The sequence below is a fragment of the Manacus vitellinus genome, unplaced genomic scaffold (assembly GCF_001715985.3).
Source record: "Manacus vitellinus isolate BGI_N305 unplaced genomic scaffold, ASM171598v3 scaffold_79_pilon, whole genome shotgun sequence".
Classification (NCBI taxonomy): Eukaryota; Metazoa; Chordata; class Aves; order Passeriformes; family Pipridae; genus Manacus; species Manacus vitellinus.
In genome coordinates, this window is record NW_021940812.1 from 1 (window position 1) to 15,528 (window position 15,528).

Below are 15,528 nucleotides of genomic sequence, written 5' to 3' on the forward strand. Positions count from 1 at the left end.
AGGAAAGCTTTTTTGTTTAGCATCTACTGAATCAGATTTTAATTAGAATCTCATAGGACTTGCTCAACCTTCAGTTTCATTAGTAAAAGATCTCAAAACTATATTCGATATTGCCTGTTAGTCTCCTGGTACAATCAAAGAAAAACTGTGCTTCTTAATACTTCTAATTTATAAAGCATAATAATCTTTTAAAAAAAGACTACATCAAAGAAGTGATCCAGCTTATGTTTAAAACCAAAACATTGCAACTTCCCATCTTACACCTCCTCTAACCAGTAACGATCTAAAAGACATTATTCATTCACTCAAGGTTACTCATTCACCCAGGCTGTAACATCTTCACAGCTCAAACTTTTTTCACATCTATATTTTATACAGTTACCTCTGAGAGCAATAAACACCTCAAAAAAATATTATAGCCTTCGAGATCAGGGATGTCTGAGAAAAAGCACAAAAAGAACCTACCTCTGCTGGACGATTCTCAGCTAAACTTTCCCAGTGCTCCCCTGAGAAAGGGAGATTTGTCAAAGATTTCCTACACTGCCCAAACAAATGCAAATAGGAGTCTTTTAAAGACTATTTGTACTGAATGTCATAAATGCATCTTTGCTGTCATTCTACAGTGCACTCACTATTGACAAAAAGTAAGCAAACACAAAGGAAACCCACTGATAAATGTAGAGCTCTTCACGAAACAAGGCTGCCCTGAGAGGTTGGGAGAGAAGTGTCAGAATGAATCTGCATTGCACAGTTGTAACAACTTAAATGCCAAATGAATCAGTACTCTGAAGTAAATGTGAAGTTTGGTTTATCTGTATTTTCAACTTCAACTGTCCTTGCATAATGGCTGTACTGTGGGGGTTCTCAGGCCCATATTTGAGCAAAATTATTTTCCATGGGAGACTGAGAAAAGGCAAATAGGATGTCCTGCCTGCAGGCACTCATCAGGACTGTCTACCCAAATCAAAGAGGCATAATTACTGTAACAGGAATGTCATCTCACTGTTGGAAAACCTTAATCTCAACTCAATTTTGCAGAAGGCCACCAGATCCAAGAGCCTGAAGCTACACTCTGTTGGGTGATGAGGCTGGTCTGGCCAAAGCGACCGTCTGCAGCATTTTGTCTGCTCTTCCCTCAAGTTATTCATAGTTGTTCAGTTTGAGTCTGGAACTGCTCTTTTAAAAGATAAAGCAGATGAAGACTATCATAGCTGAAACAAAGCCTTAATAACGAGACCGTGAAATCTTCTTCCTAACTTGTTACTCCTTTGGGAATATCCTCAGTGGGCTGGGAAGAGAGACAGAGGGTCACAGTAGCCAAGGATCAAACCAGGTAGATTCAGTATCATTGATTGTTAACTGTTCATTAACAGTTGTAGGTACATAAAATAATGCATTTTTCACATGAGCCCATAAAATGCCCACAAAGTTACAGCTCTGCTACAGCCAGTTATGGAATGGAACATTGACAATAGGGCTACTACACTGCAATGCACTTCTGCACACCTTCTTGTGATACCACTACATGAGAAAATCTGAGTTTGATGTTAAAAGTATGAAGCCAGGTTGCTTGATCTACTTGTATGAACTGTTCAGATTTGGAAACAGTTCAAATAACAGGGAGAGAAATCATATAAAACACTTTCAATCTTTCAAGCTTTCTTTTTTTACTTTTCAAACTGCCTTTTTAGACATCTATAAATTCTGTAAGTGAAAATTACTTTCAGTCAACTATCTGTCACATTAACCCAGCAATGTACAGCATCAAAAACTGCTACATGTTCTTCTTTCTCAAGAACCACCTTCCCACTGATAGGTAGACTGTATAATTTTCTTCTCTAACACAAAACACTTTACATACAAAACTTAATGATTATACATATTTCAGAAAGAAAAAAAAAATTGGATGTATTTACGACCTTCCAACACATTATATATCTGCAGTTTTGCACAAACTACATCTTTTATACACTTGTTACCAATGCACCTGGCCATACTCACTAACAAAATGATGCAAAACAACAAACTAAAATTGCAGCAATATTTTTTAAAACCTTTTCTGGAACCAAATTAGACACCAAGAGCTATAAGTACAGCCACCTGCATGTTTCCAACTCCAGTGAGTTCTACCTGGCTCCAGACTTGGTAATGGCTCTACTCTTATGATTCCTTCAGACAACAGTTTGTGTTTGGTAAATTTGCTAAATAATGTTTAGCAAGTCCACTGAATGTTTTCCTGTGTTCTCTTTCGACAGGCAAAGAGCATGAAATGGCAACATGAACAGTTCAGAGACCACGGGCATTGCCAAACCCACAAATTTCTAACCTTTGCAAGAGTTTCACATGTGCACCTGCACCATCCAACACTGTACTTGTCCACACTCCTCTGTCTTCTAAATAAATAAAATTGCATTAAAATACGCTACTGCATCAAAAACTGCTTTTTCCTGATGGGTAGTGTAAGCATCCACTGAGATCTGAACACAAGATTTGTTTCTCCATGACGATGACTATGGCAAGTTTTAACTTCTCCAATCTTGTGACAGCCATGGTGCCCAGAATTTATTACCCACAAGAGCACCAAGCTCATGTCTTTTTTAAGAATCATCCAGCTCCTTGTTCTTTCATACACTGCAAGATTTGCCTGCTATTCCTCTTCTGAAAAAAGGTGGAAATACAATGGTAAGGGCTGTAATTCTCATGGCTGGTGATTTCAAGATCCTGTACATAAAATTCAGCAGATCTGAGTCATCACGTATGAGAAACAGCTGCCAAGTACTTGGAACTTGGTGGAAGTTTTGGTCTCTGTGAACAGATTTTTGTAATTTTAGCACCATTAATTAAGAGTCATTTTCCAAGATTTCCTTTTGGAACTTTGTAGTTTGACAGTCTTACCACAGGAACACCATGAAGATTCTCTCATTTGTTTCCTTAAGTTAAATATTCTCATTGGATATATTAGCTGTAGGTACAGGCTGTGCTGCTTGTCTTAACACCCAGTCACATACAGGGCAGGTATACAGACAATCAAATAACTTAATACTGAAGTTTTTGTTTTTCTCAGAAAAGTGTTTTTATACCCAGCAAGTACAATCTGCAAACACTGGTCACAGAGAGCTCCAAAGATTGCTTTTATTCATCATTAATTCAGCTAGTATACTCAAAAAAGGATGCAAATATTCAACTATTTTACCAATTTATTTAAACCCCACTCATACAGCATCATTTTGAGAGGTTTCCAGCCCTCAAATCTATCAAAATGCATCAGTCAACTCAGAACACCTCATGCTTTCTCATCGAATAAAGCTCAGTATCTTTGGCTCAAGTCAATTTTACTCATGTCTTTACACTTCACAGCAAACACAAGTCTTCCTGTAGATTGCATGGAAAATAACTGCACTCATTCTTATGCTTTTGAAATATATCTGATCCCACCAGTATCACAAAAACCCCATCTGTCTGTCCCTCAGGTGCATGTTACAGGATTTCCTGAAGAAGGTGTCCATCCACCAATTTCACCTGAACTTCTGTCTACAAAGGCAAAGAAGAACCTACAGGCACCACCATCACTGTATTTAAGCTTTAATCTTGAACAAGCACTTAAGCTTAAACTAGAGGGATCAGGACATGGGCAGAACCCAGAGAGATATAAATAACCTGCTTTTAAACAAGATGCTAGCCTACAACTCATCAGATAGAATTTTCTTTTATAATCCTCAAATTAATTGATGGCATGTAAGAAAAGTAGTTCTTGCATGTCAACTACAGTTTGTCATTATCCATCTAAAATGGATTTAGACAGGAAAAAAAAAACAACAGAAATGAATGTCATATCACCACGTATCTTTTCCATCTGTTACCACCCTTAGTGCTCCTTATAAAGAAATGCATTTTTATTTCAGATAATGTCAACAAGTATTATGAAATATTTGTCTTTCAATAAAACTGCTAAACCTGGGAAAGTTAAGGGGAAAAACACAGGATCTGCTCGCTAATTAAAAATCCATTAAAACTTATTCAGAAGGCTTGGAAAACCTCAGAAAGAATAAAAATAGACTCAGAAAGAAAACGGGCAATGGAATCAGATGGGGTGTCAGTGTACATTTTTAATTCACATGAATTGTTTTTCTTTTAACAAAATTGTTTTCAAACTAGACATAAATCCTAAAAGCCAGATCATGGAAACTATTTTTATACCAGAGTAAATAAACTCCTGGAAATACTATTGTGAAATATAAACAACAATACAAGCAGCATAATAAGCAACACTCCGAAGCGCAAGCATAAGTAATACAAATCTTCAAACGTGCTTAAAAGCTTCTGTATAAACAGGCATATCAATCTCCAGGGGCATGGATGAGGCAGAAATGCTGCATTCTGCTAACAAAAATGTGCCAACACCTGTTTTCCATCCCTGAAGAGGATTCTTCTAACCTGGAGACACAAATTTGCCTTTTGACAATTACAGGTAGGTTACAAAGAGCTTCAAGTAATTGGAATAGAGAACTTCTAAACTTCTGTTCTAAACTTCTGATCAGTGGGACACTATCATTGCTGTACATTGACGTTCTCAAGATTTCACTTCCTCTTATCTGAGACCATTACAAAGTGGTCCAAGGTGCTATTTTTTCTCCATGCCAGTCTTCAGCCCATTAAAATTAAATATATGAATTAATGTATTTTTTTAAAAAAAATATTAGTTGTTTTTTTTTTTTAAATTCTTAGTTCCTCACTCCTTTAATAAGCCCCTAAATAAAAACATGAAAAATGTTAAGGTAATAAAAATATGGGTTTTCCAGCACTTGATGCTAGAGGAGTTCTACTACCTGATCATCTTCACACCCCCACCTTCCCCAGCATGAGAAGAGATCAGGCCGTGACTGAACTGCCAGCAAAAGAGTGATTTATTGCTCAGCCTACGTCATATGATACAGGTCAGAGTCATAAACAAAATTGTATCTGTGTCACATGAGAGGGGCACGTACCCAGAGAACCCTGCTACAGCAACTACTACAATGGAAGTCATCCAAGAGGACCAACTGATACCTCCAGGTCAAGTTCCTTTGAGGCCACCACCCAAGGACACCCAGGCTGTCAGCTTACCCTGTCTGCTGCCCAGAAAGCTGCAAAAGGTTCTGCAAAAGAAAGCCCTCAGGTTCTGCAACTTCTCTCCAGGTCCACAGTTTAGACAGGCAAGGAAATGTGTTTTTAAGGTAACAAGAAACCAACCCTCAAAATTTATGTTTACTACAGAGAAAAACACCAAAAAGTTCAAGATTCAAACGTGCTCACCGGAAGACTTAGAAACAATGCTGCAACAAAGTTTAATTAACACTCATTGAATTCACACCCAGCAAAAGAGCTAATTTTCATCCACATCAGTTTTTCTTCATTCATTAGAGGTTCATGAATGTTTGTGTTGGAAGCAGCCAGGGAGAACAGCAGCGACAGGAAAGAGTTACCAGAGAAGGAGGGGAGGGAATAAAGTCAGTGAAGCTTCTTTTGGTGACAGTGCAAGCAATGCTGTCTAAAAGGATTTGGAAATTACAATCCAAATCCCTTGCTTCCTAACTTTTTTCCACAAGAAAAACAAGTAACAAAGATAATCAGAAATGATACTGTAGCTGATTTAAAATGGGACTATTTGTATATTTACCTAATCTTTTCTGAGCACAGACCTTCTGGAACGACAGCTTCTTAGATATTTATACTTTTATTTCAGCTTGCTTTTTACATACACACATATGTTTCTAATTAACATTTACAGCATGAAAATTCAGTTCTACTCACCAGACCACAGAGCCTCAAAAATTATCTTAATCAAACCTTTCAGAAGTTTTTTCAGGTATCAAAAGCTGGCAGAGCAGCTCTGAAAGAGCTACACTGGCAACCACTTGTGAAGATGACACAGACAGAGAAGCACATACGTGTAACTTAGTGGCCCTAAGGCTACTCAGATACACCCAAGTACTGTCTTGGCATCATGACAGGACAGAGCAGGGGCTAGTTCATAATTTGGTTATATATAACTTTAAGCATTAAATGCATTAATTTTTTTTACAGTATTAATTTCGCATAATTTTTTCCCTTGTATTTTTGCACACTGAAATTTCTCCTTAAATTACCTTGAAAGCCTTTCTGCTAACAAAAGAGCTACAACTGAGGTACACACCATGTCCTCAGAACCTTAGAAACCATTTGTCTTTTGCAATCAATGTATTAAAGATCACATTTGAAAAGAATCTTTGACCACAAAGGTGTTCAACATTGGCTACACCATCCCTGGAAAAACTGCTACAGGGAGTGCTATCAAAACAGAAGTCCAACTGCTCACAGATTCACTGGACACAATGCCAGAATCATTATCCATGGGAGTCCAATATCCATAACTATCACTCAAAACCTGTAATTGATTGAAGCTCATCTTTCAGAAAGGCACTCACCCTGCCATTCCCTTTGTCATTTTTTCCTCCTTATGAATTCATACTCATTTCCTTTGTGAACTTCTCTGGTTTCAGTTTTCAACCCCTGGCTCTTGTTGTCCCTTTTCCTGTTACATTAGGGAGCCTTTAAGAACTCAGTATTTTCTCTGCTAGAGATATCATCTTAACTCAAACTTCTACTTATTTTTAGGGTTTAAATTCCCCATCCTCCCATAGCCAAGCAGACTGAGCACCTCTACCTTTCTCCCCAAAGAAATTTTCTCCAAGCTTTCTATAATCTCTGGTCCACTCCATGACTTTTTGCCAGTATTTCAGTCTTTCAACTGTGGATATCTGAATCACATTGAAATGGCAGCAGCAAATCCCACAATCTCTATGATAAACAGAGCTTCAGTGCACAGCCACAAACATCCCACACTCTAAATCTCCTGCCAGAAATGCTCCTTTCTGGACTGCAGCCCCATTCCCAAACCTCTACATGGTGACACCATCTCTCTCCTTATTCTGAAGAGCGTTTTGTTTAACTGTGCTTAATCCAAATCCCCCTTCTGCCTCTTCCCTATGCTCATCCATGTCATTCCATATACAGATTTCAACAGCAGTAATTGTTATTAATATTGACTAATACCAGACTTCACTGCTGGAGGACCACCCAAAAAACCCAAAGCAAGGCGATGACAGTTCCCAAAGACAACAAAGTGCTTGGTCAGGCAGTGCTTAACCCAATTACTGCAGGCTTTATTCCACTGAATAATTCAAACAAATAGTTTTAATCAGAATATAAAACACTGTTAGGCCCAGTACCTTTAAAGAAATCCATTTACATTACATTTTCACAGAAAATGATGGACAAAGGATCACATCAGATGACCTAATATCTCCATCAAAAGCAACTTGTAAAATTCACATAGTGGATAAAAGGATGGAAAGGAAGGGAAAGAAGAATAATAAAAAAAATAGCCCAGCAAACCTGAGAGTTCCTGCCTCTAAGGAACATAGTAAATAAATTTATTTCCAAAATAAAAAGTATCCATATCTCCCCAAAAGTCATGCCTTCCACATTCTCTTCATTTCAGTGGGCACCATGGGATTTCAGTGTCTCACAGAAGTGAGCAGCATGTATATCAATATACTTTGTAGCATAATAAAATATCCTATTGAAATTACAAGATCTAAAAAACAATTACTTTATTGCTTCTTACAACTTTTTCACTGTAAAATTCAACTCCAAGGTAGTAATTGGCAGGGACAAAATTATGTAGCAATTAGGGCATGACAGCAAAAGCAAACAAGAACTGAAAATGGGTTCGACACTTCTGGTAACAAGCAGGTAATTATCACAGCAGCTTGAAAGGGGCATAATCAACCAAACTGACATCATCCCTCCCACATAATAAAATGTGAAATCCCTTTACGTGCAGGGTAGCTCTTACACGCAGCTGGTAAATGCTGCTAGTCTGGTCTCGATGTCTGTGTCTGCAGAGCAGCTGAGGTTACAGTTGGGACTGTTCAACAGTGGATAATTTTATTTAGTTCTTTAGAATGATAATAGCTATTACATGTTTTCATCCACTGTGGACTACAGATGTTATCTCTAGAAAAAGCTATTTTATAAAACTGCCCTCTCTTTTCTGAGTATAACTTTGTTTTCAAAGTTACTAGAACACAGAAAAAAAATCTCTGCCTAAAAGGCACAGTTACTCTTACACCACTACCTACAAGATAAGTTTAATATTTTTAATATAAAAGTAGAATGTTGCTAGTTTTAAATACGCTCAATTCTTAACTACCACGTTTTAACTGCAATACTTTTTCCCCAATTATGTGTTTATTGAAACTTAGGTGTGAACATTAACTGTCGTCCCAAAGCAGCACTGTCCTGTGGACACACCTGTTGTTCATATCAACACTGTCTACTTATAAAATAAATGGCAATGCATTCATCTTCATCACATATTTGAAGTAATTAAAATATGATCAAAAAACATTCATTTATCTGCTGTGCCCTTTCAGCACTATTTTACTGTAAGATTGTCCCTCTCATCAACGCAGTGTTTGGAAACCCCCCAAGCCCTGACTGACTCAATGTTGTTTCATGTTAGAGGAGGTTGGGGGGAACGTCCTTCTCCTTCTCTGTTTTGTATATTCCTGTGTTCTTCTCCATTTTCTCCCTCTTTGTGTTGACAAACCCATTTACCTCCACACTGTCTGTCAATACCATTAACTGGCTGCTTCCACCTTCTTCCAGCTCATTAACAACAGCAAGGCCGAGCCCAACACTAATCCCTACAGTCTGCCATTAACTATTTCCACCCAGCTCCCATCTTTTAGATGGGTTTCATTCCCTGTTTCTTGGATACAAGCAATTTCAAACACACCAGAATTGCAGCTCAATTTGTATTGATTTTTCGAGACAAATTTCCACAAAACATTTACAGAATATCTGCACCTATCATTTTGTAAATTGTGCTGCAAGTGCCATAAGTAAAATATGTGAATTATTAACCCTTATTTTCTCATCTTAAAGGCTCAGCACTAACACATCACAACATGAATTCTTCAGAAAGCTGTTATCTTGAGCAATCTATTTTTTATCTATTTTTGATATCTTTAGCAAGTTTTCTTGCACAAAATTCTCACAAAGATAACATAAAGCTGGGCTACTGGCTCTCAGCTTTTGAAAAGTACTAAGGTAGGTTTGAGTAACAGTATTCATTGTAAAATTTAAATTTGATGAGTGTGTAGCCCAGACATGGCATGCCTTGACTTGTGGAAGGTTTAACTTACTGGCAAGTAAAACAGATGCAGGCACAACAGGAGATATTTGATTGCTGACTATACGTTACTGACAGGATAAAGATGGTAATACTATACAAAACCTTGAATATCCTTTTTCTTTAATTATGCTCAATTCTTTACTACATTTTACCAACAACACTTTTCCCCCTTGATGCATTTATTGAAGGTTAGGTGAGAACATTAACTGTTGTGTCAAAACAGCACTGTCCCATGGACATGCCTGTTGTTCATATCAGCATAGTTTAGTTGAGAAATAAATTGTAATTCTTGTATATCTTTTTTTTCCTGCATATCTGAACCATTTTACATCTCAAATTACTTACAATGGTTAAAATTGTGTAAGATCTATTAGCAAGAATTCTGTTAACTAGAATAATGAAAGCACAAGTTTACAAATTTAAAACTATACCACAGTGAAAGGATATATTGACCTCAAAGCTAAAAAAGGTAAAGACTACTAAATAAATAATAAAAAAAGTTTATTTGTAAACCAATTGCCATTGATGAGACCTCTTCCTTTTAAAGCAAAGCTCCTCTGAACACTAGGATTCTACTGTGAGAATATGAAAAATAGCTTTTTAGGGAAAGCTAGCAAGGGTCAAAGCAAAACCAACAGGACTTGGACAACAGTCAAATATTCACCTGAAGTAACAAGTAAGCCACATGTACCCTTTACAAATTGAGGTTACACTGTCAGAGGAGAGTTCACAGCCAGGATCTCCACGCAGGCATGGCAGCAGTTGACTGGCAGAGGAACAGGGCTCAGCAGCTGCAGCAGAAGGCGATTGCCTAAGTCACTGCTGCCAGCAGAACAGATCTCTGGAACCGTGGCCTTAAATGCCCTGTAAATATAAAGCTAACTAAAAAGTTTCCATTACTAACAAAACATGGGGAGGTAAATTACCAGAGAACAGGTCCCCAGAAGTGATGAGGTGGGAAACCTTCAGTAACCTTCATCGCCTTCTCCTCTCAACCTATGTTTGCTCTGTTTCAATGACAGATTCCACCAGACATCCCTTTTTACTGAACACTTAAAGCTACAGCATCATCCAGGAGCTGCAGCATTCAGCATACAGATATTCTAGGATACTTTAATTCTAAAGACTTGGGAGAAAATCTAAGACACACAGAAATTTCAAGCCCCATTCTGGACTACAAGCTGCAAAACAAGCACATTAAGTCATCTGATAAAGGAACAAATATTGGTTTTCTTCTTTGCATCTGGATCCTACAGTAAAGGTAATGTGGTTGGTTCAGTGTCCCTGAGGGATACTTCCCTCATCTGAACAGCTGGAAATAATGTTTTGTTGGGAAAAGTACAGTATTTTGCAGTAGAGCTCCTCCCAATAAGAGCTCTGAGAGGATGCCAGGGAAACATAAAATTAACAGTAACACCAAAAATTTTACCCTCCCTAGACACAGACACACCCCAACACCTTATTTTGTTACAGTTGATTCTATGGCCCAATCTGCAGATATGTTGAGGGTTTACCTCTTCCAAAAATGAAATCAAAAGTTGAGGCTTAGCTTCCATTGGAAAATAAAAACAAACGTGGCATTCAGTCTCACCAGACACACCCCACGTTAGCACACCCCAACATTTACTTTATTGTAGAATAACACTAAGTTGGTAACACAGAGCACAAGACCTTCAATCTAAAAAAAAAAAAAGAAAATACAGAAAAAGTGTGCTATCATTAAACAGTATCTCTTAGTAATGCCACTGAATTCCTTCAAAACTTAATAAAAACTATCACCAAAGACAAATTTTATTAGCTAAATACATTTCTGTTGTTTCCCTTCCAAATCAAATCAAAGAACAGTTTAAATGCTTAGCCTTGGATGTGCACAGTAACATAAAAATACCAAAGTCTGAGAGCCTGACTCAAAACCATCACACTTGCATGTGCAGGGCTGAGTAATTAACCTGTGTGCTTCATCAAGGACTGTCTGAAAGCCCTTTGTTTTTTATGCATTCTGTTATCAGCATCATTCAGAGTATTTGGATTAAAAGCTTGTAAAATTCTTATGAAAGCTTTTTTTTTTCCCCTGGATGAAAACCTACAAATTCTGATGACTTCTTCATGAATTCTTCTTCTGAAGAAGAATTCTTTCTTTCAAGGTTCATTGGCCATAAATTTTATATTCAGGTTCATTCAAAAGAAATAATAAAAATTAAAGCTGCTAAATTTAGTAGCTAATGAATATATCTATATCATCACTACAACAAGCCATGAAAGAATCCATCAATGGTACTGGTTTTTAATATTAATTACAGCACATCTTAGAAGATACACTGCTGAAGAACAAATGGGGGGGGAATCTCTGAAAAATGTCACCCGTTCCTAAAAATCCCATAAAAATAAATTTGCTACTCTATTTCACCAGCTGCAAAATTCCATCTCCGCTGCCTTGCACACACTTGAGGATTACACAAACTGGGTTTCCCATCATCAGGAAAATCATGAGCCAACCGGTGGTGGGATATGTTACTTACTTACTTAGTAAGAAAGGTTTCTGTTTCTTTTTACCAAGGAGTTGCTCTGAGTGAGGACAGCAACTAATGATGCTCTTAACACACACAGGAAAAAGAACTTTAACTTTGTAAGATATTAGTTTCAAAGAGACACAACAAAAACCACCAAGGCCACCCAGTTCTTCCACATAAATGTATCAAAAGAAAATGTACTTAAAATAAGTGACTCAGATAAGCGGCTACTATGGGTTTACTAGAGGGACCCTGTTTAAGTAAAGCAAAACTTTTGAAAGCAAATTTACAATAGAAGTATGTCTGAAGCTACATCTTACTAAAAAAAATAACAGCCAACAAACTACTTGGAAATTTTCACCCTATTATTCAGGAAGATCTAAGAATACCAAAATATTTTTAAAACAATAACAGAAAGTAAAGATTTGAGCCACATTAGAAAGCCTCCCCCTAAAGCTTACAGTTATTGCAGTACTTCTTAAGGCAGAGTTTCATGACAAAAACCCTTTTTTTGTGCGGCAGAGACACACAAAAGGATTCTTCAGGATGCCAAACACTTTCAGAACTCTCCAGTGATGACTCATCCTGTTATGTATACAAAGCTTTCATTAAAAAAAAAAAAAAAAAAAGTCAGTTGGCATCATTACAAACCCTCAGTTAGCAATCTTCAACTTACTGTTAGTTCTTGTACAAAGTATTCTAAACACTCCGCAATGAAGTATTCTGGTATGCTAATTCTGGAGAGGAAAACGTGCAACTTAACTTGAATGGCTTTTCTTACACAGAGAGTTTCTACTCTAGCTCACAAAGTGCTCCAAGATGGCCTCAAACACAGTTTTTAGCTGCACAGAAATTCTTTGTTGCTCCATGGAAGTTCCTTGCCAGTCGTGCTGATCAACTATTTTGCCAAAACCAGAAAAATAAGTCTTTCAAAATGAGACTTGATGACTGTAACAAAAAGAACCACTTCTTAAAAAAAAAAAAAAAAAAGGCAGGGGGGGGGTAGTTTAACTGCTCCTAAAAACTTTGAAAGTATTCCTCCTGGCTTTCTCCTTAAAAGCACTGTTTTAATACCCCCCTCAAATTAATTTATTTAGATAATATGTTGTACTGCAACAAAACCACAATAAACTAAAACTGCCACATCGATGCAAATAAGTGTGATGAACTATGTTACTGTACTGTCAAGTATTTGTTAATAAGACATCTTTCTTTTTTTATACATAGAACTTCTTTGAAATGTGGTGGGTTTTTTTTTCTTTTTGTTCTTAATTGGCTGTTGTTTGCTTTTCTTACACACATGGATATTTGCAAGATGTGCTGAAACCAGAAGCCTCCTACAGGGCTACATACAGTAAGAGCAGCCTGCACCTCGCTCCATCAAGTGCTGGGCTGGGTCTTCCAAGACTTTGCCAAGTCAAGAGGACCATTTTTGTTCCTTCCTGCTCATCTCCCACCTGCAGGGAGAAAGCAGCCACCTACAAACCCAGGTAAGAGCAGCTGCAGAGCTCCAACTCAAACAGGCATTTACCTCCTGAAACCCATCTCCAGACTGACTCCACACAGGCAGCAAGTCTGGAGTTTGCAGCCCTCCCACAGCATCGTCTGGCCAAACTCAAACAAACGAGCAAGATAGAAATAATTTCCTTTATGTTCAATCCCTCAGTCACTCACTTCTCTAATAATTCAGCTCCTAGTGTTGATCCTTTTCTAAATATGGCCACATAAGCATAAGAAGCGAGCCTCGGTGCCAGCTATGCAATTTCTCTTTCCCACTGGGGACACGCTTTCCAGCATCTCAGATGTTTTCAGAACAGACGCCTCCCCCACCACATATACATTTTATTTTATTTCTTATAAACGCCTCTTACCCACAGTAGTTGCAAGTGCCAAATCATCTGATTCCACAGAGTGTCAAAAGAAAAGCCAGATCTAAGAACTCATATAGCATTTGCTACCCCTTCTCCCTCTGCAACATGTTGATTTGGAAATAATACTCTTCGTTTGCTCAAATTCCAACAAGAAGTGGGATGTCCCTCTCCAGTCATGTACACTGATCATAGGGTTTGATCAACTACACCATGGTTCTCCTAAGTTTATGCTGTCCACAGGTACTGTCAAGGCTGTAACTGATCAAAGATACAAATTAAATTTGTGGATTCATGCTATGAGTCTTTGAGCTTAAAGCATACTGATTTCCACGTTCCACAAAAAAATAAAGCAAAAGAACAGCCCATTTTTTTCTACTTCCAGATGAGCTATGAAGGCTTGTCTTAGAAAGCGTAACTAAATCCTTTTTATTTTTTAATTTAGCCCTAAGTTTTTGTTATTCTCTCATTATTTATGTACTACCACAGGTGGCCATGGCAAATTACCAATATAACTTATGCTGGTTCTTTAACTGTAAGACTAGCTTATTAATTAAACACCAGAAAAAAACCCCAAACAAACAAAAAGAAACCCACCCCAGCCCTCAGTAGTTAAAAAGAAGATGTATAGGAAAACAGGAGACGCCCCCAGACAACAACAGAAGCTTCATATTTCGTATTTGTCTTTAGCAGACTATGTTTAAATGAAAGCAGACACCATTTTCACTTACTCGCATTTAATCATGGGTGGATGTAAGAGGAGGGAGGAATAAGCAAAGCCAGCTGCATCTTTGGCAGCAGGTTTGGGCAGGGTTGGGGTTTGGGGGGTGAACAACCAGCCTCACAAACAAGAGACATTTCAAAGCACACGGCACAAACATAATGGAGGGTCCAGAGCAAAGCGTGGGCTTGGCTCCATGGAGCAAACAAAAGGGGATACTTTAATCATATTTTAATGAGGCTTTGCACGTGACCTGGTCCATTAGATACTGAAATGCTGCTGCAGTTACTCTACAGCCACCTTGGCATTTGGTGGCTAATGCTCAAACTGGCCACTACAGTACCCTTGAGGAAGGAAAAATAAATAAAGCTGCTGCAGCAGCTTTGGTTGATAACAGCATTAATACACTGGGGGTTTTAAAGATCTGTAGATCCACAGACATCAGCATGATCAAGTGTGAAACCTTAACTCACTAACAACCAGTTCTATCAGGAGACATATTACACAGAATAATTAAGTCAATTTATGCTACATTAAAAACAGGTTCATTATCCAAATACAAATATTATTTAACTAATAGAATGAATCAAATCCTAAGCTACATAACAGACATTTAACATCAGAAAATGAGATCCCATGATTCCTTAGGTCAAAAAATTTACTGCCCTAAGAACCACAGCAAAACTTGTTAACACTCCAGAAATCCTGCTTTTGGAGTCTATTTGTCTCTTACTGCCTTCAAAAAGCAGTCCTGTTACACACAAACACACGAATTTTTTTCAGTTTAAATAAAATTTCACTGTTGTACCCTAGTGCTCTCAACCAGGTCTTTGGTAATCGTGAACCTCTTTGAAAAGTATAAACCCTGTTTTTCTCACACATACATTTTCATGCATCTTGATAATTATAATTCCAATTGACATTGAAAAGGTGATCACAAAATTAGCATTTACTGTCTCTTCCAACACTTACTACATAGCACTGATGCTGGTAGGTAGAAGATACAAGAAAACCCCAAGTAAAAGGCCACAGTTCTGCTCACAACATGTAGTTAAACTGTGGTACCCCATGCTCAGCATGTTGCAAGTTTGTGTGATTGAGGAGAAGCTGGACACATACAAAGGAGGAGTCTAATGCTCAAGAGATCTAACATAGCAATACCACCCTTGACTCCAGAAATCCCACAGTTCTTTCCCAACATTCCGCAGT